The following is a 12191-nucleotide window of genomic DNA, read 5'->3' on the forward strand; positions in this document are numbered from 1 at the left end:
GACACAAAGTCGCCGATAACCATAAGTGCAATTGATTAAACTTTTGTGTTGGTATTTTTAAAATTTAGGGTTCTACTTCTGGTATTGATATTCCCTTCCCTTTTTCATTTAATAATAATAACCCCGACAAAGTGTAGTCCCAAATGATGGATACAACAGATTTATTTTCTCTATGCTCTCATGAGGTATTGTCTTTGTAATTTCTGTTTCCATTATAATGTTGGACCCCGACCTCCATCCTTATATATTTGGATTTATTAAATATTTATAAATATGACTTTATATTTAATAAATTTTCGATATACAAATTTACTGAATTATATGATATCATTTGTTAAAAGATTTAATTATTTCTATTTTGTTTTAAAAGATTTTATGTAAATTTTATTGAAATTAGGTTTAATAGTAAAAAACCCTCAATAAAAAAATCAATTAATCTCTCGTGAAAAATTTACACCAGATTAAATTTTAAAGTTGAAAATTTTAATCAACCAAGGTTTTATGTTGACCAAGTTTAACTATTAAGTTTTGATGACATGGTTGATAGATTAATAGGATGACGACACATGACGAGCATGTATATATCTTGTAGCAAATATTTTAAAAAATAAAAATCCTAAAAACGAATTTTTTAAATAATTATTTAGAAAATCACATCTAAGATGAACTTAGATAAATAGTTGTCTATAATTATTTGAACCTGGACAAATTTATCTTAGTTGTGATTTTTAAGCAATTATAAACAAATTATAGAAAATATATAAATTTATTTTAAAATTATTAAAAATAATTATTATTACCATTTGTCCAAGTTCATTATGGAAATGGTTAACTTTATCAGTGATCTTCCTATCATAGGAGCTACTTCATTTCATGCACACTCTGACAGAACTTAACCATCATGACAAGGCGGCTATTATCTATCACTCACATACTCTATATTCGAGTCACATCATATGACATTGCCAACCTAATAAGGAACCACAAAATGACAAGCCTGCCAATTAGAGGAGGACATGTGGCATGGATATTTCAATCTTCTATATGCTTTTGCTAGCTATTAAGGTAGAGGATGATCTTTTTCTTTTATCTTCTTCTGAATTGACCTTCTCTCCCTACAACCGAACACTACAATACCTTTGTTGATCTCTCCTCTCTTCATGACTCTCCACCCAATAGGGTGAACCATTATCTTCACATCATATGATACCTCCTTTCATCCATAATTTTACCATTAAAAATTGGCATGGCAAACGTGGATTGAACATGGCTCATTCCAACCCAGACATTCTTACAAACAAAGATGAACAAATGTAAGATCCTCAAACCCAACCATAACCTTAAACAACCAATTTCAAACTAACATACGATAGTAGTTACCCTAACAATAACCTTAACCATGTTGCCACGATGATTCATACAACTCATGTGACTCACATTGTCCATATTATGCAAAGTACACACAATATCCCCTACCCAAATATTACAATTAGTATCCAAACCAACAACCCCACCCACCACCTCCTTAGAGTCACCCCTATGCCACTCATAGTGAGACAACTTCACAAAATCCTACCTCAGGCTCGCAAACAATTTACTAAAATGCAAAGTAATATGAGGATTCTTAAAGAACAAATTTCTATGCAACAATAATTTTATCTGTAGTAGGAAGTAAGCTCAGGGTAAACAAAAACCCTCAACAACAAAATTCCCAACTAAAGATACAACAAGAAGAAACCTCCCAATCCTTTCCCAATAGGTGGAGAAACCTTAGGCTTGATGGAAACCCATTGACAGACACCATATTGATTTCAAATGTAAGATCTTCAACAATAATTTAACCCTTCAAAAATCAAGTACGAGCCTTCAAAAAAGAGATGAAAGCTTTTTGTAAGGCTGGGTTTGTCAAGTTTGAATGGGACCATTCCAATGAGCTGATGGAATTCATGTATCCAATTTTAAAATTGCTTAAGGAAATGTACATCAATCAAGGTAAACCTCAAGAGCATTGACACACTGCAACAACCATATGAATATATTAGGCGCTCCAATGCATTAAAGTGTTGTGCCCTTTGAACGATATTGAGGGACCACACGAGAACTTGGTATATGTTATTGCCAAAGGGCTTTATTCATTCTTTCAATGAATTGGTGAACCTATTCATAAGCAAGTTCCTCATCAACAAGATTTTTTATTATAATCTAACATACCTCTTTGATCTACCGTAATTCGGTGTAGCAGATTAAACTAGTTTTCACATTTGAAGAGCTTGAATACAAGCAGTTTTGTTATGTTTTAGTCGAGTTTTTATAACTTCATTTACATTCAATAAAAAGTGTAATTTGAGTCTTTCATTGACCTTAGGGGCCGAATGAGGCCTAAGGGCGAGCTAATATATCGTGTGAGTGTAACAACCCATTTTTAGTGAAATCAGAATAATGGTTTCGGGACTACAAATCTGAAGTCAAAAAATTTATTTTATTATTTTATGGTCTATAGTATGATAGAAATACCATATAAAAATTTAGATAAGAAATTTTACTGTTTACATGCTTAATTTGATAAAAAGGATTAAATTACATAAAGTGCAAAAGTTATGTTTTAATAGCTAAAGGTATTAAATAGCTATATAATTTTAAAGTGGAGGTCCTTATATGGTAATTAGCCATTAAGGTTGTTAGTGGATAAATATGGTTTGTTATTATTTAAATTTTGATTAGTTTTTAAAGTTAAATTAGTAAATAGGTAATAAATGATAAAGTAAATAAAACAAACTATTATCATCTTTCACCAATTTTTTTTTTAAAAAAAAACCTAGCCATGGAAGCTTGAAATTTTAGCAAGCTTATTTTGCTCAATTATGTATGAATTTTTGTCCCCTTTTTTTATGATTTATATGTTCCCGGAATCGTTGTAGCTTAATCTAGCTAGCTCGAGGATTAATTTACAATTTTTTTTATGATTTATATGGATACATGGTATAGATGTTACATGTATATGAAATTTGAATAGTGGTTGAATTCATACATGTTTCTTGATATTATATGAATTACATGACTAACATGGTTGTTGAGGATATGTGTTTAGGCTTTTGGCCAAATTGAGTTGGATATGTTTTGTATGCTTACCTTAAATGTGATTAAATGGTAAGTTAATTTCTTTGTTATACAAACTTACTAAGCTTAAATGCTTACTCTGTGTTATTTTCTCTGTTTTATAGTAATTCGGAAGCTCGTTCGGGTTGAAAGCCTGTCAGAGCCATATCACACTATCCATAGGCTCTTTTGGTACTTTCAGTTAATTAATTCTGGTTATAATGGCATGTATAGGTTAATTTGGCCAATGTTGGCATAAAAGTCTTTTGTTGAGATTAGTCACTTATTTGACTTGTGTTTGGTATGTTTTGATGTATATATATGTGGCCTTATCATATTTAATGTGTGTTTGATATGGTTGAATGATGGAAATTAAAATGTGGTTTGAATATGTATATAAGATATGTTATATACCTTGGAGTGATTTAGTGATTTGTTATGGAAAACATATAGGTATATTGATGATTGGTTTAGAATGGTATATTTGGTACCAAATGGGTGAGCTTGATAAATGACCTACATGATAGGTTTTGGTACAATAATTATGCATATATGTATTGGGTCGCTTAGGTAAATTTGGATACATGGTTGACATATTTGCATATTGTCATTTGAAGTGCCTAAAGGTATATTGGTTGTATGTGATGATTTTACATGTTTAAAGCTTAATTTTGGCTTGTTTTGAATACCTAATTATGACTTGTATATATGCAAAATGTTGAGTAAAGGTGGATGGCAATTGGGGGAGAAATGTGGCTTGTAAAATGGTCTATTTTTTTTCCACATGGGCAGAGACTTGGGCATGTGTCTTAGCCGTGTGTGACACAGTGACACGGTCATGTGTCCCCTATATCTTTTTAAGAGCACAAGTTAGTATGCCCACACGGCCTAGCACACAGGTGTGTGGCATGGCTGTATGACCCAAGTGAGTGAGTTACATGGGCTGGGACACAGCTATGTGTTTCTTATTTTGAATGTCCACACGGCCTAAGACACGGGCGTGTCTCTTGGCCATGTGAGTCACATGGCCTGGCCACACGGCCCATGTGACCTCTGCAGCTTTGAAAAATTTCAATGTTTTCTGAAAAATTCTTTGAGTATCCAATTTAGTCCTGACTTGTTTCTAACGCGTATTTTAGGCCTCGAGGGCTTGTATAAGGGACAATATGTTTGATTTCGATTGGTTTTTGACATGAATATTATATGATATGAAATGTTTGAAATGTCTGTTTATTTGATCTGTAAATTCCGGTAATGCTTTGTAACCCTATTTCAGCGATGGATACGGGATAGGGGTGTTACAGAGAGTTTGATGTCGCAACATAAGGAGCAGAATAGAAGAATTCCAAGACTTCCTTCGGTGTCACGACACTACCTAAGGATGTCGCAACACCTCTGAAGATACCCTGAATATGACCGTACTACCCTCAATGTCAAAATTCAAGTTAAAGTCGTGACATCGGTCTTGTACAAGAAGCACTTACGAGCTAAGGGTGTTTTAGTCTACACAATCAAATGTTTAACATGAGAATGTTAGCTAACAAAGGGTTAAGGACGACAGCTACCATAAATCTATAAATAGGCTCATTTAACAATTGTTATGGACAACTTTTGATATTCTAAGTTTTTCTTTGTAATTTAGTTTTTAGTTTTTTTCTTTCTCATGGCTGTCGATTCCACCAATATAAACCTACACCTAATTTGCAAATTAAAGCAGTATAGGGAGTAGGGTCGATCCCACAGAGACTGGGTTTACTGAAAATTGTTTATCTCTCGACCAGATTTATGTCTGGGCAGTCGTCGAGCCTGCGATGTTTGGGGGGGAATAAAATATGAAACCTGAAATAAACACAAAAAACGTAAAAAGTAAAAGATGAAATAAAATAAAATAAAAACGAAGTAATCTGAAGAAAAATCAATTAAACTTAGCTCAGCCTTAAGCACGGGTTCTTCCATCTTTGACCTGATCCTCGAAATTAGGTGAACTCCTCTTTTCCAATAAGCTAGTTATAGCTTCCAAGGACGCCTTGGACACCAACTCTTCCTTGTGTAAATTAGTTATGGAACGTCCTATAACTAACCCTTACCGATTGAACAACTTACGAAACGTTCGTGATTTAAAACTCCGGCAACTTTGCGTTCTAGAAGAGCCTAGCTCGAACCAATGCCCTTAAACGTTCGGGACATTTAAATCCGGTTACTATTTCCCTTGAAGGAACCAAACAACAATCCCCACTTGGCACGCCAATGTGTTCACGGAAAACCAATTAGACAATCGATCCTTTCGGAATTCCAACTGTACGTCTAGCCACACTAACTCAAACGACGTCCTTTTTGACTTAGTATTGACTTGACTTTGTGAGTTGACGAAGTCATACTCTTAATCCGGAGAAATAATAAATATAAAAAATTGGGAGTTAAACAGCTCGGGTTCATAACTCACGGGTTTTTGACGGGGTTAACAACGGCTTAAAGCTGAAAGGGGTTTAGTGTGGCATGAATTTAATCATGCTTGAAGGTTGTGGATTGTGTTTTGGCTTGGTGTGAAGGATGATGGAATTTTGGAAAGGAAAGGGGACTTGGAAGCAATTGACCCAGTTGTGGAGAAGAAACAAAAATTGGAGACAAAGCTACAAAATGCAACGTCAAAATGAAGAGAAAAGAAATGATATTCCAACTCCAAATTGAAAAAGGAAATACAAGAGAGAGAGTAATTCTATTCCAAGTAGAAGAAGGAATACAAATTAAAGGATGATTTTTCTAGGAAACTAAAAGCCCCTATTTATATACATAGGGTTACTAAAAATACCCTATTCTAAAATAAAAATAAAAATAAAAATAAAAATAAAAATAATAAATAATAAATAATAAATAATAAATAATAAATAATAAATAATAAATAACAAAGCTAAATAAAACAAAATAATATCTTCTATTTTTAGATTTTTACAAAGTCAAAATTGATGTTAAATCCTTGGCCTTCCCATCTTTATGATTTGTCCCCAACTCAATGATTTGTCTTTCAATTTGGTCTCTTTTTGCTCGTTTTTGACCAATTGCATCCCTGATAAGATTAAATCATAAAAAACACCAATTAAGTAGGGATTAATTCAGAAATAAACCAAATTAAACACAAGAATCATGTAAATTAGTGTGTTTATCACTTTCTCTTAGGGTTTAGATTTCTTTTCAGTTCTTTTCATTCGTGTTCTTCAGATAACTTGATTTGTAGATGCAATCAAATGTTTGAGGATTTCTACGCTTCATTAATCGAATACAATCAAGATTCTCTAAACTTATTCTTGATTTATTTTTCATACATATATTTATCATCAAGTTTACTATGTTTATTGATTCCATGAGGGACTAATCCTTTTATGGGGGATTAGCAAGTGGAGGTGTGATTAACTAATTGTTATGTAGGGTTTTCTTAGCGGATCAACTGTTTGGGAAAAGGAAGAACTTAAACCCTAAGAAGTTATTTAGGTGAGAATTAACCAAAAATTGGTATGGTCTATCTATGAACACCTTAGCCCTGAACTGGTCTAGACTGTCAGGTCGAAAGATAATTAGTTTTTGCCGACTCATTAGTTTAGTGGAAGATCGAGAGATCCTGTTAGGGTAATGACTAGTTGATTAAATAGAAACCTAAAATAGGAATTAATTATAATCACCAAAGCGAGCTAATCATCGATATGTAGATTTGATTAAGTTTATAGATTAAGTTTTCCGAAGTCTACTTTATTTATGCATATTTTATTTCGTCAATTATAAAAATCCAAAAATTCTTCTTTATGTTTCATTGTACTATAACTTATTTAAACTACTAATTAGATCTATTGGTGTTTGAGTTAGACATACTCAACTAAAGGTACATTCACCACCTTACATTGCTAGACATACTTTACTTAAGGTACCTTTGCCAGTGGCCTTCTTTACCACAAAAGCTACTTAATTTTATGCACATTCTGTAACACCTCTAACCCGTATCTATCGTCAGAATAGGGTTTCGAACCATTACCGATTAACCATAATCTAAATCAGTCATTTCAAAACATTTCAAAAATCATAATAGAATTCATCATTAACATGCATAACGTCCATTTTTCAAGCCTTTGAGGCCTAAAAATCATTTTAGAAATGATTTGGGACTAAATCAGAAACATTTGAAAAATTTAGGAAAAAGTTAGAAAAATTTTAACTGCAGGGGTCACACGGCCGTGTGGGTATTCGAAGTAGGGACACACGGTCGTGTCCCAACTCATGTAATTCACTGACTTGTGTTACACGACCAAGTCACATACCAGTGTACCAGCCGTGTAACTTCGCACGCCCGTGAGCTAGTCGTGTGTCTCATACGGCCAAGTCACACGATCATGTGTCTGACCGTGTGGGCCTAAAATGTGCCTTAAACCACAAGTTTACTATTTCCTACTTGCTTGAGAATTAAGCAACTCAAAAACCATTTGTTTAATCCATTCAAATCACGATCAAACACATTCAAAAAATGCCAAAACAATTATTCTAGGTGCCTAACCAATGTACTGTCATTGGTACCACACTTATATCATCCAAACATATCATCAATGCATCATTCAAATAAAAAATTTAAACATGCCAAAATCCATCAATTTGACCTAGCTCATATCTACCTAAAACATCAACTTATATTCACATACACATAGCAAGCATTGGTTCAAACCAACATGCCAAAATATGGCTTCAAATAAAAACATACATTTATATACTTAAACCAACATTATACTTATAATTTCATTTACAATCCATCTACAAAATAACTATCAACTAGACATCCTAGATACATGCCAACAGAAAAGGATAAACATCACCATATTTGATATTGAGATCATTGCTGGATACTAAATCGGTGATCAAAAGAGAAGTACTTAACCTGCGCACAGGAAAAACAAAATCGTACGCTGAGTAAAACTCAGTGATATTTCTATAATCCGAACATTTAAAGACAAGAGAATACAAAATGCACAATTGAATTATAAACACATATTAATGTCTAAGATCACAACTACCATATGTCACCTTTTAGAATTCATACTTAATAGCATATCATTTCATACTATATTCAATTTATACATGCTGTAATATTTCATTTGTTTAACAAATGTCCCAATTCACACACTTGCTTTACAAAAAGCTTTTCACATATCAAACCACATTTGTTAATACAATGGCATTATCCATTCAATATTCAATTCGTGAGTACATAACTCATGCATCTCATTTAATCACAACATATCTCTTTTTTTTTTCATGTTTCAAATGACTATCTCATTTTCAATTCACATACAATATCATTCAATATCGATTACAAAACTTATTATTTGATTACCCCGATTAACACGATTTGGACTCAAACGGATACACGAATCCAATCAACACACCAGTTTCGCACCCAGTGCCTCATCGGATAAATCTAAAGCAATAACTGTGCCAACGCTATATAAATTGACACACAGTGTCTCATCGATTAAACCAAAGTAAATTGGCACCTAATGCCTCCTCAACTCAAAGTCGAAGAAATCCCTGAATTCTTCCCATCCTATGGCATGCAATCTATATCTGACTCAGCCCGATACAATTAATAGGGTTCCAATTCACTTTCCAAATACAACTAATATCCAATTATCATAATTGCACATTATCACATATACACATATATTTATTTCAATTCAAATACTCAATACATTCATAATTTATATATCAGTTCAATCCAATTCAATCAATTATAATTTCAATTCAATATCAAAGTGCCAAAACATTCACCTCAACCACTTACCATATGCATTAAATCTATATATAAAAATTAGTAACTAGATTTATATTATAGAAATACAAATCGTGGATTCCGAGATATTCGACGTCGATTTTATCCTTCTCTTTTTTAGTCGAGGATTTCGATACGACGTTAGCTAAGGAATTAAAACAATTAAAATACATTAATTCAACACAATTCAATTTTACATTGACTATTTAAATCAACCGCTGCTTTTCTACTCAACGTATTAGCTACGGCGTTAGCTTTACTAGGGCGGTAATCAATAACGCAATCAAAATCTTTTAGAAGCTCTAACCAATGACGTTGTCTCAAATTTAACTCCTTTTGAGATAGGAGGTATTTGAGACTCTTATGACCGGTATAGATATGACACTTTTTGCCATACAAGTAGCACCTACAGATCTTTAGAGCAAAAACCACATCAGCTAGCTCTAAATCGTATGTCAGATAATTGCATTCATGCATCTTTATCTGATAAGGCGCATAAGTGATCACTTTCCCGTCTTGTATCAAGACACAGCCGAGATCACTGAAAGAAGCATCACTATAGACCATAAAATCCTTTCCTGATTCTGGTAAAGTTAAAACCGACGCTTCAGTCAACATTTGCTTCAATTGCTCAAAACTTTCTTGATACTGATCATCCCAGATGAATTGAACATTCTTATGCAAAAACTTTGTCATCGGTAAAGCTATATTCGAAAATCCATTTACAAATCTTTGGTAATAACCAACTAGTCCAAGAAAACTACTTACCTCTGACAAATTTCTCGGTACTTTTCACTGAACAATTGCCTCGATCTTTTTTGAATCAACTCTAATCTCGTCTGCTGAGATAACATGACAAAAAAATACAACCTCTGATAACCAGAATCCACACTTACTAAGCTTTCTATATAACCGTTTCTCTCATAACACTTGTAAAACAATTTTGAGGTGTTGCTCATGCTCGGATTCGGATTTCAAATAGATCAAAATATCGTCAATAAAAACTACCACAAATTGATCCAAATTCAGTTGAAAAATACGGTTTATGATATCCATGAATGCTGCTGGAGCATTCGTCAATCCAAAAGTCATCACTAAGAATTTATAGTGACCATAAGGCGTATGAAATGTCGTCTTCGATATGCCACTATCTTTCACTTTCAACTGATAGTAATCCGATCTCAAATCTATCTTTGAAAAGACAGAAGCTCCTTTTAGTTGATTGAATAAGTCATTAATATGGGGTAGAGGATATCGATTCTTAATCGTCAACTTATTCAATTACCGATAGACAATGCAAAGCCGCATTGAGCCTATTTCTTTTTGATAAAAAGCACTAGAGCTCCCTAAGGTGATATACTAGGGCTTTGAAAGCCGCGATCTAGTAAGTCTTGCAATTGTATTCTTTTAACTTTGTAGGTGCCATACGATAGGGGGACATTGACACCGGAGTTGTACCAGGAAACACTTCAATTTTAAACTCAACCTTTTGATCGAGTGGTAATCCTGATAATTCCTTGGGAAACATATCTGGAAATTTGCAAACAGTTTAAATTTTACTGCTCTGACTATCACCAGAATTCAAATTGATAACATAGGCTAGAAAAGCACCACAACCTTGATTGAGAAGTTTATCAGCTCGAATTGCTGAAATGATACAGGTTGAACCACTCGTTCGAACACCATTCACTTCAATCATACCACCGTCTTTGCTCTGAACAATTAACTTTTCTTTACGATAATCAAGAATCACCCCGTAATCTGTAAGACAATCCCTGCCCAAAATCATATCAAAATCGCCAAATGGAATTATCAACAAAGCAACAGGGAATATTATATTCTGTATCACTAACGGGCATCTCCTACACACCTGATCCACTAACAGAGATTGTCTTAACAGACTAAACATCAATATCGATACACTAGACATCTTAAATTTTAAACTTCTCGACTTTACCAATTCAGTATTAACATATGAATGCGAAGATCCTAGATCTATCAAAGCATAAACAGGTTCTGGATGTAATAAAAAGATACCTGTCACAACGTTATTAGCATCGCCATCCTCACATGTCTGTACAACATAAGCTCGAACTGGCGTTCTGGCCTCCAATTGATGAGTAACAGCATCATTTCCGTTTTTGACATCACCTCTCGAAAATAAACCACCTCAACTCGACCCGCAACCCCTAGGTGCAGGCACAGCGAAATCAACATCGAGTTAACTTCTAGCATTCACCACGGTGCTTTTTTTTACAATGCACACAAATTAGAATATCAATATCCCAGATTGGACCTTGTACTTTACTCGTGGGCACAGTCGATTGTCAATCATGGTTTCATCAGCTTTATCTGACTTATAAGTCGACCTCCAGCTACCACGAAATTCTTTTGATCTCTTTGGTTGTGGATTTGAACTAGCAGCTCCAGGATGCTTTCAAATAGTACGAGTAATCTCGTTCTTCTTATCAAAACCCATAGCTTTTTCTACCATTCTCGCCCGTTCAACTAAATCCACAAACTCCGTAATTCTATGCAATACTAACTGTACCTGTAGCTCATCGTGTAAACTACGCATAAATCGCTTGCCGCTTTCAATTTCAGTCGGTACAAATTCAATGGTGTACCTATTAAGTCACGAAAACTCTCGTTCATAATCAACCACAGACATTCCACATTGTTTTAGCATTAAAAACTCGTCTTCTATCTTCGATATACAGTTCACCCACATATTTCTTTTGAAATTCTTTTTGAAAAAATTCCCAATTAGCCTGATCTGCAGATACGTGGCGTGTCACTGACTGTCACCAAGTACATGCTTCTCCTTGCACTAAAGAAACAACACAAATTACGCTTTCATGCGGGTTGCATTTAAGTTGTTGCAAAACATGTTTAGTGGATTCAATCCAAATTTCACTTGCGGAAAGATCAACTTCTTTCAACCCTAAGAATTCGATCGCACCATATCTACGTAACTCTTTTATCGGAGCTCGATGAATAGGAGGTGCAGATGCCTTAGCGGATATGATTCCCGCAACACGTTGAAGAGCATCAGCAATAGCTCAAAGTAGCTGCAAATTATCTCTTCCCTCAGTATTACGTCGCTTAATGTTAAGTTGCTGAGTAGTAACTGGATTAATATTTGGTGTTACCAATTCGGTTCCATCTAACTCATTGGAGACATCATCTCCGGTATACATCTTTTGATCAACATCGTTATTATAATCATCCGACATTTTCAACTATAAAACAAAAACAAATATATCAGCATCCAAATCCTGACTCAATTCAA

The sequence above is a fragment of the Gossypium arboreum genome, chromosome 11 (assembly GCF_025698485.1).
Source record: "Gossypium arboreum isolate Shixiya-1 chromosome 11, ASM2569848v2, whole genome shotgun sequence".
In the NCBI taxonomy this organism is placed as follows: Eukaryota; Viridiplantae; Streptophyta; class Magnoliopsida; order Malvales; family Malvaceae; genus Gossypium; species Gossypium arboreum.